This window comes from Pseudopodoces humilis, chromosome 2, assembly GCF_049639895.1.
Source record: "Pseudopodoces humilis isolate 2021_Gansu_Grassland_sample_001 chromosome 2, ASM4963989v1, whole genome shotgun sequence".
NCBI classification, from domain to species: Eukaryota; Metazoa; Chordata; class Aves; order Passeriformes; family Paridae; genus Pseudopodoces; species Pseudopodoces humilis.
The window spans coordinates 89,745,738-89,767,321 of NC_142201.1; the positions used below are offsets into that span (position 1 = coordinate 89,745,738).

A 21,584-nucleotide genomic window follows, 5' to 3' on the forward strand; every position below is an offset into this window, starting at 1 on the left:
TGTAGAATAAACATCTTTCATTACCGCTGTAGCCGCTTTATTTGCCTCTTTTTTTTCAAGTCTCTTCTAGGCCTTTCATGGCAAGGAAGACATTTTGTTCTGTTCTTATCTGTTCTTTCCCTCCTTCAATATACAGTCTGGGATCTCACCACTTGTCAGCAATACAGTCTAATATGCTGGGCTGCAAATTGTAGTGGCTGAGGCACAAGCATGTATTTCTTTCTGCTGACTTTATTAGAGGAGCAATAAATTCTGGCTGGCCAAAAAGGTGGACAGCCAAGGCTGGCAGACAGCTGTGCAAGCTAATGTCTTAAACTGCTGCAGTTGGGTTTGCCAGATGCTGCCTTCTGAAACCTTCAGTCTGCCTCTGCTTTGTGTCTATCAGAGTTTATTTTTTCCCCTTAGAAAGTAATGGCAAAAATTGGCTCGTCTTCACTTGGGTTCTGCAGGAGAAGCTAACATCCTACAGGGATATTTCCTTTCACCCCCCAGTGCAGCCCCGGCTGCAAATGAGACATTTAATGTCATACATGGACTTTGCTAAAGTTGTGGCAGAAGCTGGGGCTGTCCCATGCTTAATGAAGACTGCAAGAATAGTGTGACCTTCTTTTTAGTTATTCACTGCATTCATTAAATGGGAAATTTTCTGTGGAATACCAAAATTGTTTATACTGCATTAAGCAAGGGAAGTTTGCCAAATATTTTATGCTTGTTTAACTTAGAATATGTCCAAACTAAGTGTGCTCCCCTGCCTTTGATTTGATTTTGACATAAAGCATGAAAAACACCAAGTTTCAGCCTGCCACACATGTCTCTCTGGTGTCTATATAGTTCCACAAACAAGGAGATTTGTGGAGAAACATGAGCTCAGCCATTTCTGCATTTTTGCAAAGGGAGAACATGGCCACTGCCCTCACTTTTGTGGAGCTGAGCTCTTCAGATCAGAGGGGATATTTTCAGGCAGTGTTAGGCTGGTGCTTTGGGCTGGGTTTCCAGCGAGGCTGAAGGCTTTTGTTTCCTTTCTGTATCACTAAGCATTTCCAACATCTGTGAATGTCACACTGTTTGGAGGAATGTTCTCCCCTGGCTGAAGAACTGAAGAAGATCAGATGATTTTCTCTTTGAGGGAGGAGGTTAAAGGGAGGCATGCAGGGCTGGATACAAAAGGTAAAAAGGTGAATGTCAGTCTTCTGTAGTATGGTTCCCAGGAGGATGGAAAGCCAAGCTCAGATCATCAGTGGTGTCACCTGATTCATGGAGTAGCAGTTGGGTGCCCCAATGGTTCAAAGCATGGGTAGGGTTGTGTTTGCATGTTGCATCACAGACACTCACTCTGATTAGGGAGACCAAAAATTCACAATGTCTGGCTTTTTGCTGTTGTATGGGAAAACAGAGACACATAAAAAATATTACCATTAAATGAGCAAGCAAAAAACTCCATGGAAATAACCTGTTGCTAAGCCAACTGACCTGGCTTTGGTTATTAGAGACCTGTTGTCTGTGCAGAGATCTTGGCTTCCACTGACACTATAAACTTCTAGGTTTCTGGGACATTTCCCAAAGTCTGGCACAATCACCTTCATTGCTTAGGGAGGAATTGCTGCTGTGTGAATACCTCTCACATCTGTGGGGGCCACTGCAAGATATATTGTCATGTATCTTTTTCTACCACCTTCTTTTTTCCTTGAATACTCCCCTATCCCATGTTCTTGAGCTGGAAAGTGTAAATCTCCTGACCTGCAGCTCCAGCTGCTGTTAAAAATTAGTTTTTTCATGGTGGGGAGATACGTGCTGCTTATGTGGCTGCTGTTTGTGTGATCAGGGCAAATGGCACTTTTGAAGGTGGTGCCTTGTGTTGGCAAGACCTGGCTGCCCAGAAGGACCCTGGCCCTTCTAGGGGTGAATTACTGCAGGTGAATGTTGTTCTGGTATTGGGGAGGAAGACACCTAGAATCTGTAGTCCTGAGCTCTGGCTGCAGTTGGTTTGTTATTTCTCAATGTTTTTTTCTTATGCGGTCCAGAGTATCTATAATTTTATTTTGCTGTCTGCTGCATCATCAATCTCAGCCCATTAGAGCATTTAAAATCATAGAATACCCTGAGCTGGAAAGGACCCACAAGGATCATTAAGTCCAACTCCTGACCCTGCACAAGACAACTCAAGAGTCACACCCTGCACCCAAGAGCGTTGTCCAGACACTTCTTGAACTCTGTCAGGCTTGGTGCTGTGACCACTTTTCTGGGAGCCTGTTCCAGTGCCCAACCACCCTTCTGGGTGAGAACCTTTTCCAAATATCTAACCTTAACCTCCCCTGATGCATTTTCATGCCATTTCCTCAGGTGCTATCACTAGTCACCAGACTTTTTACTGCTTAATTTGCTGCTTAATTACTTGAGCAGATGTCAAACCTCTGTAAGGTAGGCTGTTGCTACATCTTTCTTACTTTAACCAAAGACAGGCAAATAAAGTCATCACATCCAGGTGGTTTTCATCCTTTGTCGAGAGATGTGGTGGCAACCACTGACTCTGTACTGTTAAGAGCACAGGGCTATGCTTCTCTTTTGAGAAAATATAAATAAGAAAAGATGAAGGCCAGACATGGGGATGTGAGTTGCCTGTGTGCTCGGCCCCACAGTGCTTGCTTACCCAGTAAACTAAGAGGGAATTTTCATGAGTGGAGCAGCAGTAGCTCAGCCACCTTCACAGGCAAAGGGTTTGTAGTACCTGTGAATTCAGGCTGCTGCTGCACTCTTTCAGGTCCTGAACTTCATCCCATGATGTGGTTGCTTGATGAAGGAATATAAAGCACATACTGGGATCTGCTGCCACGCAATCCAGGTTCCAAGGGGACCCTAGCTCCAGGGGATGGTCATGTCCTACCTGCCCTGCCTCTTCTCTGTGCTCTCAGTCATGTCCTGCCCCTGCCCCTTCTATGACAACTTCCTGCTGATTCAGTTCTTCACCCTTGTACTATTTGTCCTGTTTTCTTCTGGCCTCAGCCTTGCTGTCTGTAATGACGGATGACCTGAAAGGGAGATGTAGCCCCACTGCCTTTCATTTCATCACTTCATGCTGTACCCCCAAGCAGAAGATGCCTGCAAAACCCTCAATCCCAGAAGAAAGCTTGTTTGGCATTCCTGTTTAGTTCGTGTTTGAGCAATGTGATTTGGATCTGTGAGCTGTAATGGGAAAAAATGTTCTCAGTAGAGACTGAAGTTAAAAGAAGAGACAGAAGTAAAAAGGTGCTAAAACGCTCACTGTGTGTAAATTGGTGATTTCCACAAACGCACACTAAATTGCTACAGTCCTTGAGAGATGCAGCCATCTCCCCACAAGCAAGAGGCAGCAGGGTGAATCTCCCACCAAATTCAGGCTCTTGCAGAGGTGATGATGTCTGCTCTGTGTTCTGAGCACAACTTTAACAATTCCTTGAACAGGGACAAAACAACTTAATCTTGTTCTTAGAAACCATTGACCTTTTTCTGTTGACACTTGAAAAGGAAAAGTCACCCTGAGGCAAACTTCTGACATGGAAACATTTCAACCTGAGCAGTTCAGTGCTGGCAAAGTTCTCAGTAGTGGAAAAGATGTCTTCATAAGAGAAAGTGTCAGGCTGCTTTTAAGCATTAGGGTGCTACCTGTGACACCCATAACAGTGGGTGGCACCTTGAATTCTGTGAACCTGCTGGCTCAGCTGCTCTCCATTTCTCAGAGGACCTTTAGAGGAGGTCAGGCTGTGGAGTACAAACTGGAGTTGGAGGGGAATCAGAGCTGCTGTTTCATATACACAGCTTGGCATGTCTTTGTATTTTCCAGTCACAAGGATGTCTTGCAAATACCAGATGTGTGGAAAGCTATGCCTTTACCTTGGCCTTTACTACATTTCCCATCATGGTACTTCACTCCTTACAGGCTGTGGCTGAGATTCTGCCATGGCTTTAGCAATGTCTGCATTATTAAATTAAACTTGCACAGGATTGTTCGCCAACTGTGGGGCCAAGGGAAACTGAATGGCCAACATCTGTGCTGCTGTTAGACTGTCTTAGCTCTTATTTAGAGATGCATGTGAATTACTTCTTGGTTACTGGGGGTCTGTGCTAACCCCTAAACCATGTCTGAGAACTTGCAGACCACACCATTGGCCCTATTCTCTGAGCTTGGATGTCTGGGATTTTCCTGCTAGTGCCTGATCTCTTGGATTTCCCAAGGTAAGCACAGCCTCTGAGCCTTGGTGCTCTGTGCCCTTCCCAAAACCATAGAGTTCCTCAGTTTTCCCCTTTGTGGTTTTCAGGAGTGGATTGCGTTCTGTCAGCCCTTGGTGGCTTCTACTGCCTCGGGGTATTCCTGTCCACAGCAGAACTTCAAGCAGCTTTGCTGGGATTAGCCTAGACATGGAGGATTACTGAAATATCTGTGATATCTGTTATGAATTCACTCCATTTAGTGCTCTAAACTCTTCCTCCTTACTTCTGAATTATCAGCCTTAGCTACTGCTTATGAGTTTGTTAGAAACACCAGCACGGAGATGAGCCGACACCTCACGATGAATTGACATAATTTACTGTGTGCCATGGAGGAGTCTTCAATCTCCAGTTCTGGTGATACAACTGAAAGTAGCATAGGGGTAAAAACTTGAGTAACACAGTTTTCTGGTGTATGGGTTGTGTCCCTGCTATGAAATCTTGTCTGTGTTTCTGAGCAGTGGAGAGCTATGCAGTAAAATGAATCTCCCGTGAAGGCTGCTTGTCCTGATATTTCTTCATGTAAGACTCCTTCACCAACAGCTTCAAGGACAATACTGTATTGCACAGACACTTAGTGCTGTAGAATTTGTCTTGGGAAATAATATAATTGCATTTTTTTCATAACAAAGCCATTATACTGTCAAAAGCCTAATTTTCTGTTACATTAGCCGACAGCCAGCAGAGATTGCTGGGAAAAGAAAGTGCTTAGCTTAACCTAAATTTTTTGCTAGCAAGAAAAATGGAATGAAAACAAAATGAATTTATAATGAAATGGATTTATTTCTGGGCTTTCCTATTGTGCTGTTGTTTGCTTTCTTTGAGGGCATTTAGAGCTGATTAGCAGCCCTGGAGACAGAAGTCCATTATTTACCCAAAGAGCAGCCGAGAATGGAGAGACAACAATGCAGCTTTCCTCCCTCCCTTTTTCTCTATCCTCTGCATCCCTCCTGCATTCCCAAAACAAGCCTCAATTTTTCCCCGAAGGGAGCATTCTTCATCAAAGAGAGGACAACTAAGTCTGTGTGGTCTGCTGCCTTCTGTTGGAGATGCCAGCAGAGGATTTGCTGGAGGTCTCCAGTTCCTCGGGGTCAGGTCCCCGTGCTGGGGAGAAGTGTGGAATGCCTGCCTGGACTGTGGGAGGCAAAGGGCTGGCAAGGGTGTCTGAATCCATCTGTGCGTAACCAGCTTTCTGGGAAGCAGCATCACAAGGGCTGTTCGAGGAACAAGGAAGACAAATGTGTGGTCCTGCTGAAGAGATTTTGCAAAAGCCTGCACAAAAAAAATTTGCTTCTTTCCGTGGGAATTAAAGCTAGGGGGAAAAAGTGGGAGAGCTGGTCTGTGGCAGTATCTCTACCCTCCTCCTCCTCCCTGGGTCTTAGGAATTGTTCCTGGAATCTCTGCATGCTCTATCTGTGGTGCATGGGCACTTGGATACCTGCTGAGATTGCAAGCATCCATGGCAATTGTTGCCTGTAGCATGGCATTTTTAATTGCAGGTTTAGAGGCAATTACAAATACTTTGAAACATAGCCCTGGTTTATTGGAGAAGGTTTACAATGTGGGGAAAATGCTGTCTTTTGTCTCTCAGCTGCCCACTGAGGTAACAGCATGCCCAATAATGGATATCAGCTCCAAAACAGTAGGGGATTTAGTTCTGGAGGTGGCTGTTCCCTCTCTGAAGCAAAACTAGAGCTGCTTCATGTTGTTCTGTTTATTCCCAAACTATTGTAACCATGAGTAAATCCATTCTACTTTGTCTCCATCCCTAATCTTGCATGTCACATCTTATACAGAGGATTCTTTTTCCTCGGAAGGAACAGGAATTTGATGATCATGGTTTACTGTCCTGATTAGAACCTTAGCTAAACTTGCACTGTAGTGAAAATATTAAATTCAGTTTTGTAACCTTTCCTTGCCCTCTTCTGGTCATGAAATGGTTTTAAACTGCATATTTTCACCTCTGATTTGGCCTGTCCCTCAGATTTTAACGCAATAGGAGATTTTCGGATCTCATGTTTTTTTAAAATTATTGTTGATAATCAAAACAGAGATTACTTTTATAAAAGAGCATTATTTATTAAGTCAGACATCTGTTTTTCCTCTCTCTTTTCCTCCCTTATGCTGAGTAAGAGAATGAAATGCCAGGGAGGGAAATATGTTGTTTGAGTTTAAGTATAGAAGTCATATGCTTAGAGTAGCTAAAGCATAGAATTTATTCCTATGCCAGTGTGAATAAATATGTATGAATCAGCCATGAATACAGACAGCCTTGACATTAGGGGAAGGTTTATAACTGCAAGACAGTTTTGAGACCAGGCTTTCCGTGGGTGTGAGACAGCCAAAAATAACAGCCTTTATTAAGTACCATGTAAATGGAGGTGGGCAAAGAGGGAGCACCCATAACATGGAGATGGACTTGGTGTCTCACAAGGAGCCTCCCAGCCCTGTGTTGTTCCCAACTGTGTGATCCCATTCAAGGTAAGAGTTGGTGACAGGGACTATTGCTGGAGGGCAGGAGGACCAGTGTGCTGAGAAAGTGGGCAAGGAAAGTCATCTAGACAAGCAGGGAGTAGAGAGCTGAATTACATCTTACTCCGAAGCATCAGAAAGATATCAAAGACTGTGTGACTGCCCAAACACCTTGAGGAAATGAAGTTTCCACAAGGACAAAGTTACAGGAGTAAAAATCAATCATGAGAGGGGGTGACAAAGGACAGGAAGCAGTCTACAGTTTGACAACACAGAGCAATGAGAGCTGCTGGCAACTGGAGAGAGTTCAGTGCTAATGAACAGAAGCTCTGGCACTCGAGAGAGAAGTTAAACAGCCTGTGGACAGCAGAAAGGGTTGTGTAGCAGAGAGACACTCCAGGTGATTGAGTTTGCTACCAGGAGCATCCTTGCTGAAAGCCCCACATTGCAGTGGTGGTGTGAAGGAAAAAACACATTTCTCCTCTGGAAGGTGCTTTTGCTGTTCCTGCCTGGGGTTCCCTTGTACAGGACAAGACTGAGGTGGAAAGGACAGTGCCAGGGGACAAGAGGTTCAGCAGCAGTATGATAATGGGGCCATTCACACATTTGACTGCCTGGGTGGTATGAAAAAAATAATTGTCTTGGGGAAATATTAGGAGAAAGGACCTGTGTAAAGAGGACACACAAAAAGAGCCACTTCTTTACTCTGGTGATAAATTGTCTTGTGTGCATATGATACTTACAGAAAAAGCCCATGCAATTAATTCAGCCACCTCTGAGACATGACAGGGGAGGGAAATAGGGAAGCACTTGCCTCATACTATATGATACACAACAACTGCAAGGACATGGCTTTTCAGAGCATTCACAACAGCCCATGTGACAGGGACTCCTGAGCAAAAAGGAATGTGCTGAGTGGCCAGCTAAGGGACTACCATGGATTTTCTAAGAGGTCTTTGCCCCACATCTGTTGGTGCACCTCTGGTTTGTATGCACAAAACAGAGGGCATCAAGATCTCCTGAAGACATTGGATCCAGCTGGTTTAGTGGTTACTCTTCCACAGGTTCTGGTGGGTTTGTGTTGTTTTCTTTTTTTTTGATAGGGTTGTGTTTATAATTCTCTATCTTGGTTATGTGAGAGAGGGCTGCATCTTCCACCCAGGCTCTGAGCTTATCTCTGCCAGCAGCTGGTGCCACAGGCTGGTGTGTTTCTTGAGAGCTCCCTTCCAATCTCCTAGCTGTGCCAGCTTCACCCTGTCAGAGTGAAGGGCTATATTTGGAGGAGTACAGAGGAGGCCATCATTCAGGGAGACACCTTTTCTTGCTGGTTGTGGAGGGTCAAGGCTGAGCTCCTGCACCAATGCTGAATTTAAGTGGGAACCACTGTGGGGACAGTATGTTGGGCAGAAATTATGCAAGGCCACTGGCAGGATCTCCCCCTGTAAAATTGTGATGGGGCTGAGCTGCATGCTGAGACTGTGAAAAAGCTTCCCTTGAGCATTTGAGGTTGGGAATTTGGTTTGGTTTGTGCTAGAACTGGGCAGGGGAGATGGATGCATGCAGATGTCTGTATTGGAGCCCCCCAAGTGCCTGCCCTACTGACTGCTTTGGTGTTGCACAAATCCTGATTTTTCTGCCCAAGACCTCAAGTGCTCTTTGGGTTCCCTCCCTTATAGCACACATTTCCCAGCTGTGGGCAGTGGTGCTTCACATGCTTGATCTGTGACGAGCTCTGGGAGCCATGAGGACAAAACCAATGAGAAACACATGTTTATATTGAGCAAGTTTGCGTGCTGATAGCATCATGGCCTCTACATTTTGCACTGTGTCTCCTTAAGGCAGTTGTAACTCTCAGGGAAAGCAAGAAAGCTGCCTTGGCTTCTGCTGGGCTACTTGGGGGCCCGAGGGGGTCACAGCTGGTCCCAAAGCCAGAGGGGTTTGTGCTGGGATCTTGCAGCATACCTGGCAAGCTGGGGTTTGCAGCCCTCTCTTCTGGGCTGGGAGGCAGCTGCTGCTCCCTGACAGTGCAGCTGCTTCGAGGAAAGCTTTCGAGCCAGGAATGCGTAAGGATGCCAGCATCTGTGTGCGCTCACAGCCTTTCATCTCTGAAATGCGGCCCAGCCAGGCCACAGGGCAAAAAGAAAAACGTCCTGGGAAGGGCTCAGGAAGTATTAGGGAATAGTTCATGCTGCTGGAGGTGATTTAAGCAGTGATCCCTCTTCTAGGAACGCAGGCTGCAGGAGGCGTGGAGAGCCTCTGGGTCACTAGCAGGGCTTGGAGCCCTCTCCTTCTAGCCCAGGGCATTACTGAAACTCATAGCAAGTCCCTGATGCCTTGTCACTGTCTCCAGGGCAGGATGAGAAGTGAGATGAGCAAGTGCTCAGATTGTCCTCATCACATGTGGCTGGCACTTGTTGCTTGCCCTTACTGGTTTGGGGCAAGATAGGCTAATGGAATTCAAAAGCCCCGTGTTTAAGTGACTGCAGTGATGTACTCAGGTCCTTTATGTCTCTGCAGGTTGAGTCACCTCTGGGTGTGTGTAGAGGTGGTGGCAGTGTCTCTTGCAATTACCCATCATGGGAGGAGAGCTGGGAAGACCCAGGCACCTGCTCTCTTGCTGGAGGCAGTGTCGTGTTGTCTCTGTATGAGTCCTGGGTGCACTCTGCTTCTCCAGGCAAGCCTGTGTATCTCTGTAGTGCACATATCAGCCTCCCATTTAAGCTTCTGCATGCAAACCTCCTGATGCCCATTAGCTTGCCTAGCTGGGTTTGGATGGGGCCAGCAGGGCAATGATATTCTCCTCTGCTGACAGCTGCAGCACTCATTGTGTGTCTCAGGAGGCAGGCACAGGCATCTGAAGGATGGGGAGCAATGGAGCAGGACCGAGTGTTTGAGAGGGGAGCAGAGCGGGAACGGCATTTGCAATCCTGGTGCAGTTCAGACTGGGAGCTGCCTCATTAAATCACTGCTTTTCTGGAGTGACTCAGAAGAGGGGATGCTTTCCCTGAAGCAGCATCTCTCTGGGTTTTCATAATCACCAAATGGAGACGTGACTTTATTTTTCTGTTTGTTTGTTTTTGAAAGTCAAGCCATGAGAGTCGGTATCCAAAGCCTTCCCAACTAGACAGGAAAGAAATTTCATGGTTGCAGAGAGAGAGGGAGAGAGATGTCTGCAGCAGTTCTTCTTTATTTCCAGACACAGTCACAAAGAGCCACAAGGAAGGAGATGAAAGAATTAGAATAATAGGTTGCTTTAGACACCGAATAACAATGTTATAGGAATAAATCCATTGGAATAACTTATTTGGTTTGTTTTTTTTTAATTTCCTAACTGAATCAGAGAGTTAACACAAAGATTGCATTTTAGGTCAGTTGAAATTCATGTTTTATTTCACATGGGAAAAAAAGAAACTGAGCAAGCAAAGTTGCTAAGCTTACCAAAACTTGGTTTTATTTTGCTTTCTTTGACCTTTAAGCTTACATACATAACTTCGTGAAATATATTTTAAAAAAAGGAAGGGAAAACAGTTCACTTCATCTTAGAAATCATTTTGGAATCAAAGCTGTTCCCTGAACTAGGCACAAATTTCCAAATAGTTTTGGTCTACCTCAAATTGCATTTTCTAGTGAATTAGATCTCTGTCTGAAAAATGTTACCCTGCCTTATTTAGGAGTTATAGGAAATCAATGGTCACTTCTCTTGTTTCTTAATCACAGAATTGCCTTTGGGCTGCAAATACTGGCAAATCTGTACTGTCAGCCATGGGGACATAAGGGAAGCTCTGCTCTGGCAGAAGTGGTGGTGACTGAGTCTGACTCCCCGAGACTACACATGTGGGTATGGGGTGTGCCATTTCTAATGAGCACAGCAGAGGTTATTTGCTTCATTTTCCCCTTCATTTTCTGTACTGCTCCAATGCTGGGAGAGGGATTGTGGTCGTGATAGGTGAATCTTCCAAGCAACACATCATAAGCTAACAGGTCGGGGGGTTGTTGGGGGAAATGCCATCCAACTTCCTCACTGATAGTCCACACAACATAGTTCTCTCTTGTTCCCTTTCTGTTTAGGCTGTGTTAAATCAGAAATGAGGCAGGGGACCCACGAGGACACACCAGTGTAAGCACAAGCAGCTTGCCTAAGAAAAAGCCTCCATGTTTGACCCATCTTCTTGAGTGACAATGGCTCCAGCAGAAGCTGCAGGGAGCAGTGCAAGGGCAAAGGGGCCACTGTTGGCTGTGGTGCTGATAGCCTGGAGAGACACCCATCCTTGGGGCATCCATGGGAAGGCCGGAAACCCTCAGAAGCTTTTTTTCTGTCCTTCCAGCTGTGGCAGTTTCCATAGTGACTGTGTTTTATAGCCTATTTCATAGTGATGCTGCCAGTTTTCTTATGGCCTTTTTGCCTTATCAAAGCTTCTTCTTGGCTGCCTCAGTGAAGAGGTCAGTCATTAAGTGCAAGTCAGGGAGACTTACAGAGCTTTCCCTACCACAGAGGGAAGTATCTTGAGAATAGGCATGAAATGGTGTTAGCACTGCATGGGGATGGTTTCAGGTGCTGGTGACTTGACTGGATCCTTCTGAAGGATAATAGGGGCAGCAGAAGTTGAAAAGAATGTGCTGATCATAACTTGGGTCAAAGTTCCCCTTGGGTTCCACATGGCCCAACATTGCTACTTCCTGATCTCAGTGTGGGTGACTGCCCTTGCAGTTTAATAGGATTTGCTTGTTGCTGATGTGATGTTTCTGAGAGCAGTGAACACATGCATGTCTCTCCCTGTGTACCTCTGAAGCCTTCCCAATGTCCCAGTTACAGCAAGGATTTTCACTTATTTTTTACAGCGGAGTTTTCTCTCTCCTCTTTCCAATACTAATCAGTAGGTGCACACACCTGCCAGTTGTCAGGTCATCTTCTGAAATCCTAGTTTGCATTTTGCAGGCTGCAGTATGATAGAGCTTTGGCAGCCTTGCCTTCAGCTCCCTCTGCCTACCAGGGACACAGTTTAACCTTGGATGGAACCTTACCTGTTTGGCAGATGCACCACTGATGAGCAGACCCCAGGTTACTTCCACAGCCTACTCAAATTTTTCCTCTCTTGCAGGTTTGCCTTACTTTACTTCTATTTTCAGGTGTTCCAGTTAGTCTGATAACCATTCCTAGCTTTATGATTTCAGGAAGAGGATGGATGCTCCCTCAGTACCACAGACCAAGAAAAGTTGTCTACACAAAGTAATGCCTAATAATGAGGGGTTTTCTGAGCCTTCTTCACTGTTCTTATTGTGTAAAGGGGATTTCATGACTGCATGAAGTAGAGGAGCTTCAAAGGAGAGAAATTACTGTGACAGAACAATGTCCCCTGGGGATTCACCCTTCCAGAGCTGCCTCCAGCAGAGCCATTGGATGGAGCAGACCCAAAGCTGCTCTGCATTAACAAGGACCTGAGCAAATCCTTCAGCAAGGCTAGAAAATGGGAAGTGCAGAACTGGCTTATGTCCAGCTCTGTTCTCACTCTCCCACACTGAGGCTGACTCAGTGTTTCCCCCCAATCACACAGTGATTTCCATTGCTTTAATTGCAATGTGCTGTGGTAGAAGGCGAGTAAAGAAGGACTAAGGGACAGAGCTGGGAAGAGGGATCATCAAATCCATTGCAATTGGATTCTCATCCAGTGAGGGGAACAAAACCACTGAGGACTCTTGCACAAGAAGCTGGAGGCTGCTGGTAAACCTCAGCATTTCCTGCAATCTACATTCCTCCTGTGTATCCAGTTACTGGAAGGGGTGTGGATATACCATAGGGTTGTAAATTCTTCCCATTGCTTACCTCACTCTTTCCTTCTCTCCGTTGGAACCAGGTGATGGCTGAGAAATGTGCCAGTTTTGGATTCCGTTCAGAAAAAAATCATCCCTGGTCAGAAAAAAAGAGGCAACAAAACTTACTGACAGGACCAGTATAACCTGCAGAACTTCAGAGTGTGGGAAATTAGTGGAATGAAGGATGAAAAAAGAGGGACTGCCATGATACAGAAAGCTTTGGGTTAACTCAGATTTAGGGGCTGAAAAGGGAACATTTGAGGTTGTATATGGCACAAACTGCCTCAGACTGGGTAATGGGTGTGGGGACAGGCAGCTGTGGGAGTGCACCTCAGAATGGGGCAGATGAAGAAAGAAGCATACACCTTTGGAGAAATGCCATCTGGCAGAAACCTCCCTTCTACAGTTGAGCCTTGGGTGTGCTGAGAGAGAGAGAGGTGGTGGCACTTATGTTTAGTTGCCAGCAATAGTTTGTGGTGCACAGCTCTTCTCTGGTGGGGAGGCCCTGAGGGTGAACTCCTCATCCTCCTGTTGTCAAGGGCTTCCTCTGACCACTCTTAAGTGCTATGACTTGTCCCATGTGCTACCCACATACAGAACATCACCCTCCTGTTGGAATTCAGGAGTCAATGCTGGTCTTGTTCTAATTTTTGTTTTAAACAAAATAGGACAGAGAATTGTAATTCCTAGGAGCTCAGCCATGGCACTGGCCCAGGGCACTCAGGATCTGGGAAGAAGAATCATGCCCCAGTGAGGAGTGTGACTTGTGTGTCACACAGTGAAGTGGTCCTAGCTCTAGACTAGGGAGCTGAGCTGCTTTCTTCTGGTCATTCTTGAGCAAGTCTTGTTCCTTGGACCTTCCTCTTCCAGTCTTGTCCTGTGAGAGGATGATACCAATCTCATCCCTAAGGCTCTGTGGGACTAACTTCAAATAGGACCTTCCATGTACACTGAGATGCTTCCCTGTGCACAAAGGTTATTTTTCTATCTAAATACTAAGTGATTAACTTGATTCCTCCCTCTAAGAACCGTGGTGCAGCAGAGCATCATGTTCTCTCCTCCTGTGGGACTGATTCTGCCCTGCTTACATCTGAAGCCTCTTCGGCGGGTTTGGTACGCACCAATCAGCCAGTCTGTGAACCCCGGCCGCCATGCCTTGCTGAAAGCCAGCACTAGCAAGAAAGATCCCGGTGGTTGTGGAAAAGCTGGCAATTTCACCACATGATGGAGCAGAAGGGAATCAAGCTCCTTCTTCCAGAAGTGCTGTAGGGATAGGTGGAGGCAATAGTGCTGAGGGACAGTGCAGCTTTGGGCCATGACACTTTGGAAAGCTGTGAATATGAGTGTTTTTGCCTGAACAGTGGAGTAAGTGCTGCCAAATGCAAGCTCCCTTCCTTCTAGCAGCCATTTTCCAGACTTGTTTGCAGGAGAGATTTCCTCTTCCCCAGACTCTGTCATTGTTCCCCTAATGGGGCCTCACCGGTCATTGCCTTGTGGTGGAAAATATGAGGTTGTGGGGGCCAGAGCACAGACATTCCTTCCAGCTTAAAAGGGAAAACAGAGTCCTTGCGCAGCGGAGTCCCTGAGAGGTGTGCCTGGCTCCGTAACTGTTTTAGCAGTTCATGCTGTAAGATACATCAGCTGTCTGGCAAATGCCTTTCTGCTCTTGATCAGGTTGTGGGGAGAAAACCCTCCTTCTTCCCAATTCTTGCTTCCCTTTCTGTGCAGGCACCAATTTCTGCTTGCTCCCAGTGGGACATGAGAAAGCCACGGCTGGCATGTGAGGGCTGCTGTCCCTGCCAGAGGTCCAGGCCATGTCTCCACAGGGATCAGTGAGGAGGTAGATCCTGCCAATGTCTGCAAGGCAGTGCTGCCCAGGCAGTCTTTTTTAGTAGCAGTACAAGCATTAGACATCTTAATCTTCATCTCCCTGACAGAGTCACAGACAAACTCCTACAAGCAGGTTTTCACAAGCCATGTTGTTTTTCCATGGCCTCATGTAGAGGTCACTGACCTTATGGCCCCACTTTATCACAGAGGTCAGTCAGAGCCTCAGCTGCTCTCCTGCTCAGTGCTCATATGATGGACACATCTGATCCCTGGATCATGGACTGAGCAGCCAGCAAGTCAGGGAGGGTCTCACAAAAATGGGTGAGGTACGGGTTTGCAGAGAGGGATCCTCCTCTGAGCTCTGGGAGTTGCAGTTCCTTTCCTCTATTGCCTTCTTTTCTCAGCATCCAGATTTTCTGGGAACACACCCTGATTCCCAGCATGTGCAGAGATGTATGGTCTGGCTTGTTTCCCATTAGTGAAAGTCAGCTGCCATTAAATATTCATCTTGCAAGCATTCAAAAGCCTTTAAGGGGTTGCACTTGGCCTGATGTTTTAAGAGAGCCAGTCCTAGCTGTCGGTTGAGAATAGAAAGAGATATGGGCAAAGTATTTGAAAGAGGGGTTGGCTGATGTGTAGGTGTGTGGATTGGGGCACACGCTCCTCCACGGTAGGCATCCCACAGGGAGTGCAGTAGCTCCTGACACTGTGTCCAGATCGCTGTTCACAGCCCTTGATTGAAACTGGCTGAAATATCCTAGTGATGGGAGCTCTGAGGGGGCAGAAGTGAGATGGGGTCTGACCTCCAACACAAAGAAAATGCTGTAGGGGAAGCACAAGGGTCAGTGGCAGAGAGATAGCAGGGGGCCTGGATTCATGGCAGGGGGCTGGAGTGAGGACCTGTCCTCAGGACTGCAAGCAGCAGTGACGCTGAGTCTGTCAAGAGGAGAGGCTGAGCCAGAGAAGTGTTCTGTGGGGCTCTGCAAAGGAATTACTGCCTGGTTCCCTAAGGAAGCAAAGCTATGTCAGCAGGCTGTCTGTGCCTGCCTGCCTGTCTCTGGCCTCCAGCGAGTCTTGAATCTATCAGCCTGTTTCCGGCACAGCTGATAAAGCGGTGGAGGCCTCCAAGATAATGGGATCCAGCTGGTTCTGTGACTCTAGGTGACTGCCTTAATGAGAGGGGCCCGCGAAGACCTCCCCTGAGGAAGGAGTCCATGAGCTGCCCAGTAACTAGCTGACAGACAGGCCATGCAGAGAGAGCTGTTGGAAACTGGCCTTCATTAGTTCTGCTGCTTGCAGGATAACTTCAGGATTTGGGGGAGGAGGAATCCTGTTGTTTAAATGGCACTGGACTCCTCTGCATCCAACATGGACCCCATACCAACACCCTTCAAACAGGATATTTTTAGCATCGGGAGCATTGTCAAATGCAGCTGGTCACAGTCCTTTGGGGAATCCAGGCTGGTCCAGACTTTGCCTGACAAACGTCTCTTCTTTTTTAACTAAGTAACTCGGGGATAGCCTGTTTTTGAGCCTTTCCATCTCCCCAGCAATACCTTTGTTGGTGTGAGCAGCAGAACACGTACCATGTGCCTCCCTGAGACCGGTGGGGAACTCCTGCAGCAGGGCAGGGAGGAGCTCCAGAGGGTGCCGCTTAGAGTCCGGATAACACCAGACCAAAAGAAGACTGCAAGAGATGACCCTGCACCAGTGTATACAGCAACCTCTGGCAGCAGGTTTCCTTACAGAGTAGAGTATGTATTATTCGACAGCCTACTGTACCATCCCAGTAGTAATGATGTCATGGGATTATCCTGATGATGTCTGGTTTTACTGGGGAACTGAGCTGGGAATTGGATGATTCAATCCCCACTTGCTGGGCTTATCTCCATCTTATTTTTTGCTAAAAACTCAAGTTTTCCAAGTAAGAATTTAAGATAATTTGTGTGGATTTTCTTCCAACCTGAGCCAAAGGAAGAAAAGCTGTAACAGTCACCTTACCTATCTATTTATGGCAAATGCAGTGTCAGGGGTGCCTGCTTGTCTCACACTAATCTGCTCAGTTTATGCTGCTGCCAAATTTCCGCACCATCACACCAGAGTGTTAGTGGATCCAGGGAGCTGCCACAGGAATTGGGTCAGGTTTGCAGGGAGGAACGAGTGCTTTGCTTGTTAGTTGCAAACCAGAACAACGGAACAAACGTGCTGTCAGAGCCAGCTGCACAAATGACCAGAGGTGACAAGCTGGCTGCCCCTTTGTGCCCTCCAGGGAACATGGGATCTGGTCTCCCTGGAGCTCTGCAGGAGGACACTGCTGCTGAAAGAGCTGTTCTGCCTGGAGAAACTCTTCGGATATGGGATGAAATGCACAAGCCAAATGCTTTCTCAGTGCCATAACTGCACAGGAGTTGCTAAATTTTCCTGACTCCCCCCTGATCTGCTTTGCTGCCCAGCCCTCTCTTTCTGAAAGTTGCAGCACAAATGTAGTGCTTCTCCCTCTCAGCTCCACAACAGGAGGGGAGGGAGGTTTGGGAGTCAAGAGACATATCTCAGCTTTTTGCATCGCTGACCTACTGCCCTGTGTTTCCATATCTTTCTGCATTCAGAAACAAACATTGTCAAGACAACAGCTAGAGAAGGCACTAGATTTCATGGCTGCATGTTGAATTGTTTTAAAAAATGTGCAGGCTATGCAGTTTATAGGTGGCACCTTGGCATGTTCAGAGATCCCTTATATGCCTACTCTCATGTTAGTTGTGGCAGGGAACAGGCAAAAGGATGTGGATGGGAAGATGTAGGGAGGACTGGCAGAAATACATAGCTGCATAGCTTATTTCTCTCTGACTGCATGGAGGGGAGTCCATTGCAAATTGTACTGATTATACCCGAAAACCTGCACCCAGCTTTTGCTGCTGCCTTCCCTGAGGCTTGAGAATCTGTGCATGTCTTGCAATCCCAGACATCATTTTGGTGGCCTTTAGTTTTGCCTTATCTGTATAATACTCAAGTTTGTATAATACATGGGATTGTCTCCCATAGGAGCTTTCAGTGCTCCAGCACTTTGATTTTTCAGTGCTTCAGAGCACTTTGATTTCCTCACAAATCACGCAAGGCAAAACCACAAAGCCTTGATTTTACAGCAAACAGCACAGAGCATTATGTGAGGGTCAAGTAATTTTATGGATTTCCAGAAAGTGATGCCAAAAGAAGAGAAGACCTGCCCTCGCTGCTGATAGCAGAAAAGGTTGTTACTTATATCAATAGGAGCAGGACTGTAGGTAGTATTTCTCCAGTGCAGTGTGGGCTGCTGAGAAAAAGAGCAAAGAGGAGATTTTGTATGGAAAGATATGCAGAAACAAGGCAATGTGAGGGGTTGTTGTGAAGCACATTAACTCCCGACCTGGTAGCAGGGCAATCTTTCTGCTCGTTTCCCAGAATGTGTGTAATGGCAGTAATCCCTGCTGCTCTCTTTGGGCAGCAGGACACTGTGGATGTAGAGCTGCATGCACAGCTCTTCTCTTCAGGTGGAAGCTTGTTTTTCCTTACGAAGGTATTTTGTCACTGAATTGTTTGTGTTTTCAACTTTTGCAGGCTGGTTGGAAAAGTCCCAATCCCCACCAAGGGGCACTAGACAGTCATGGCTCAACAGGGGCCAGGGAAGGAGGCAGCCAAGGGAGAGATGCAGTGGGCAGTTCCCTTGCAAAGGCAAGGAGCTGTGATACCTCTTTTCTGTCAGGTGTGCAATCACTCATATCTCACTGCAGACACTGCATTGTTTCCATGCAGTCCCACCAGTGCAGAGCAGGCACAGCACCTTGCAGGACCTTGGGATCCCGTGCAGACCTGCACGTGGTACTGCGTTGGTGTGTCGAATCACACTCGGTCCTGGACATCCGGGCACAGGCAGGGACTTGGAAATGCTCCGGACATCTGTGCTTACTCTGTGTTGGGGTCCAACTCCTCAGCACCGGATGCTGCCAGAGATGAGAAGCAGCCCTTTCCACTGCCTAATTTCCTAATTTTAGCTCTACACCTTGAGGCCCTGCATTGCTGGTTGCCATGGTGATCCTTCACCGCTGGCATTGCCTCTGGCTTTCTTGCCTCCAGGTGCCTTGGAAATGTCTTTTTCCTCCTTCCTCCTCAGGAGGCAACAGCTGAGGCAGAGGCATTGCATGCAACTCTCTGCACTGTCAGCTCAGGTCTTCTGTTTAGTGTTTGCCTGTTAACATGCAAGAACCTTCATCCACGGGGTTACACTTCCCAGCCCTCCAAAAGCATTGTGCATTCCCATCCCCATTCAGTAGGCAAGCTGGGCTATGCCTACATGATGCTGCCCTGAACTTCTGGCCCTTGAGTTGTTTGGAACAGCTTTCTCCATGGTCTTTGCCAGAGAAAATGTCTGGGAAGGTCATGCCCCTGTACTGTGGCAGACATTCCAAAGGCACAGGCGCTCCTGCCCTGGCTTCATCCTCACTGCTTTTACACCTTCCCACTTGCTCTCTGGGCAGCAGAGGAGTATGTAAAGTGTTGCCCAGAAAGAGAGCTTGGGCACCTCACTCGAGGCAGAAGAGAGGAACTGCCTTGCCAAGGCTTGCAGTGGAAATGCCACCGTGCAGCAATTAATAACAACTCTCTGCCCTTTCCCTTCCGCCTGCCCGAGCACGCTGTGGACCGGAACGGGTGACACTTCCCAAGCACAGGATGACAGAAAAGGCAGTGGTAGCTCTCAGGGACAAAGCAGTGTAAAAGCTGTGATTCCAGCCCCCAAATCCTGATATTCATTCATTTAAGGGCAATGATGTTGAAACACTGTGGAGTCTTTTTGTAAAATTAAAAATTTAAAAAGTTAAAAATTTGCAGTTCCCGTTTTCAAGCTTTTACAAGGCAGGTGCAAGGATGAGCTATTTAATATTAAAGTGGCAGCTGCCATCCTAACTCCCATGACTCCAGCAGGTGAAGCTTTATAAAGAGCAAACATGACAAGGTCCAAAGTAAGATCAGAGTATCTGTCACAAGGAACCAGTTTGACTGGTAGCTTCTGGGAAATCACCACAGAACTGAGAGATTATAGAGCCTCATTCACAGACCCCCACTGTACTCATCTAGTCATCCACCTCTGTCCCTGTTACACTCTCATTTGTGCACAGGAGACTCCCACATTTACCGGGAAGGCAGCCAGGAGCTGCTAGAAAGAGCTCCCACCCTGTGGTATGCCACAGCTGGGTTTGAGAAGCCCTGTGCCAGAGTGAGAGGGCAGGCAGGCAGAGCAGCTTGCTTCCTTTCTTCCTCTGGCTGAATCCTGAGGTAGAGAAAGCCATGTTGGAATGTGGCAATCCACTCCAAACCCCTGCCAGCCTAGGGCAACTTAAGGCAATAAGAAGAAGCAACCACTAAATTGTATTGCTTTGATTAATAAGAAAAATCAGAGTAATGTGGTCTTCTAGCCTGGCAGGTGGCAGGGTGTCTTCAGAAGCTGTTCTGGCAGTGTCACCCTGCCAGCATCCCCAGTCCAGGTTCCACTGGAAGAGGGATGGTTCCTGGGCTTTAACACTACCAGGGAGGGATGGCCACGTTGGAGGCTGGGTTTCCAAGTGAGTGGGGAGAGGAGTCCTGCAAGCTGACCTTGGGCACTGTGGATGCTCCTTGAGGCCGGCTGCATTGTAGCAGTGCTTGAAGTCCTAGCCAGGAGTCAAAAGCCAGGTTTGGCATTGGTCGGCTTGGACAGGAGGTGGCTGCTGGCAGTCCTGCCTGTCCATGGGAGAGGCAGAGTGCTGCCATCTATTGCCAGGCACCTGGATTACAGACCTCGCTGGGTGGCCATACAAAGCTGTGCCCATCTGGTTTTTTTCTGTCTTTGACTGCTTGAAGGGATTGACGAGTTGTTCATATCCCCTAACATGGATCAGCACTTTGGTAGCTACAGTGCATTTTAGGTGCATGAGTGCCCCAAAGTCAGACTCCAGCCGTGGACAATTTGGGTTTTCCTTTGTGCATTTTGCAAAATGAGCTATTCTTCCTTCCCTGCCCTGAGTTGCCTGAGGTTGCTTTGTGCAGTGAAGTACCCCCGTTGTTCCATCCCACCCCAGAAGTGCCCAGGTCGTTTACCCCAGCCCTCCACTGGAAGGTGACTTAGAGAGAGGTGGATGCAGCAGAAGGGATAGCGTGTCCCTTGTAGCTCAGAAACAATGTGTGAAAGGAGATGAAAAGGCAGGAGGAGGGGGACTGTCTTCATGGGGAGAACAGGCCTGGGACATGGGATACATTTCTCAGCTAAGCATGTCCAAATACTGTATTTGACAGAATAAGCAGCAAAATAGGAACACCTGCAGAGAGTATGAAAGAGGTTTGTCACTATGTGAACATGGGGGATTCCTGCAGTGCTTTGAAAAGACCTTTTTGGGTTTGATGAATTGTGTACTGGGCCAGCAAACAAACTGTTCTGAAGACCAGGGCAAGGTTATTCAGAAAATGATCTGGCTGTCTCTGTGGGCTGTTCAGTAAAGACAGCAACTCTCTGTGAAATTGTGGTTTAAAAGCAAAACAAACAAAAATTAGGATAAAGAAGAAACAGGAGGAAAAATGTGTTCAGCATTTGTCAATAATGCTTACTCTTCTGACAAATTCTGTTCCTTTTTCATCACCTCTTTTCAAAAGTATATGATGGAGGTACAAAGATGCCACAAATGAGCAGAGTATAAGAATAAGAATACTCGGATGAGAAGGTGAAAGAACATTTCTGTATTAGGAGGAAGAAACACAGCAGATGTGATTGATATCACACTGATCTCAGTGATTATTTTCCATTCCTCAGTCTTTCTGATGCAAAACTGTTGCAGAAGCCAGTTGGCTGGCATAAATCAGATACTCAACATACAGGTGGAAAATGTTAGATGAAATGAGAATCACAAAGGAAATTAATGACAAAGCAGGGAATTAAGCCAGACTTTTCAAAGTCTGAACCCTTGGAACTACCTTCTCTTTTAAAAGTCTATTAAAAAAGGCATTAAATGGATAAAAATAAGTGGTAGTTGTATCAAAAGCATGATTAAACTATGGAAATATTCCATGCTAGGTGTCATCAGTTTAGGAATGCTGTGGGACTCCAAGAAAAAAAAATAAATATTTGACAGTTATTTGAACAACAAATACTTGCGATGACTTTGGCAAGGAGAGAACTGTAAAGCATATAAATTGTGCTGCAGGGCAAAAGTCAACTGCACTCTGTCAGA

The 21,584-nt window shown here is 46.7% G+C and overlaps 1 protein-coding gene across 1 annotated transcript in view; it reads left to right on the forward strand.

The window, feature by feature from the left end:
- The window catches only part of FSTL1 (follistatin like 1), a 52,334-nt gene that overhangs the window by 15,586 nt on the left and 15,164 nt on the right, over positions 1-21,584 (forward strand). The gene's annotated exons all lie outside the window — the stretch shown is intronic.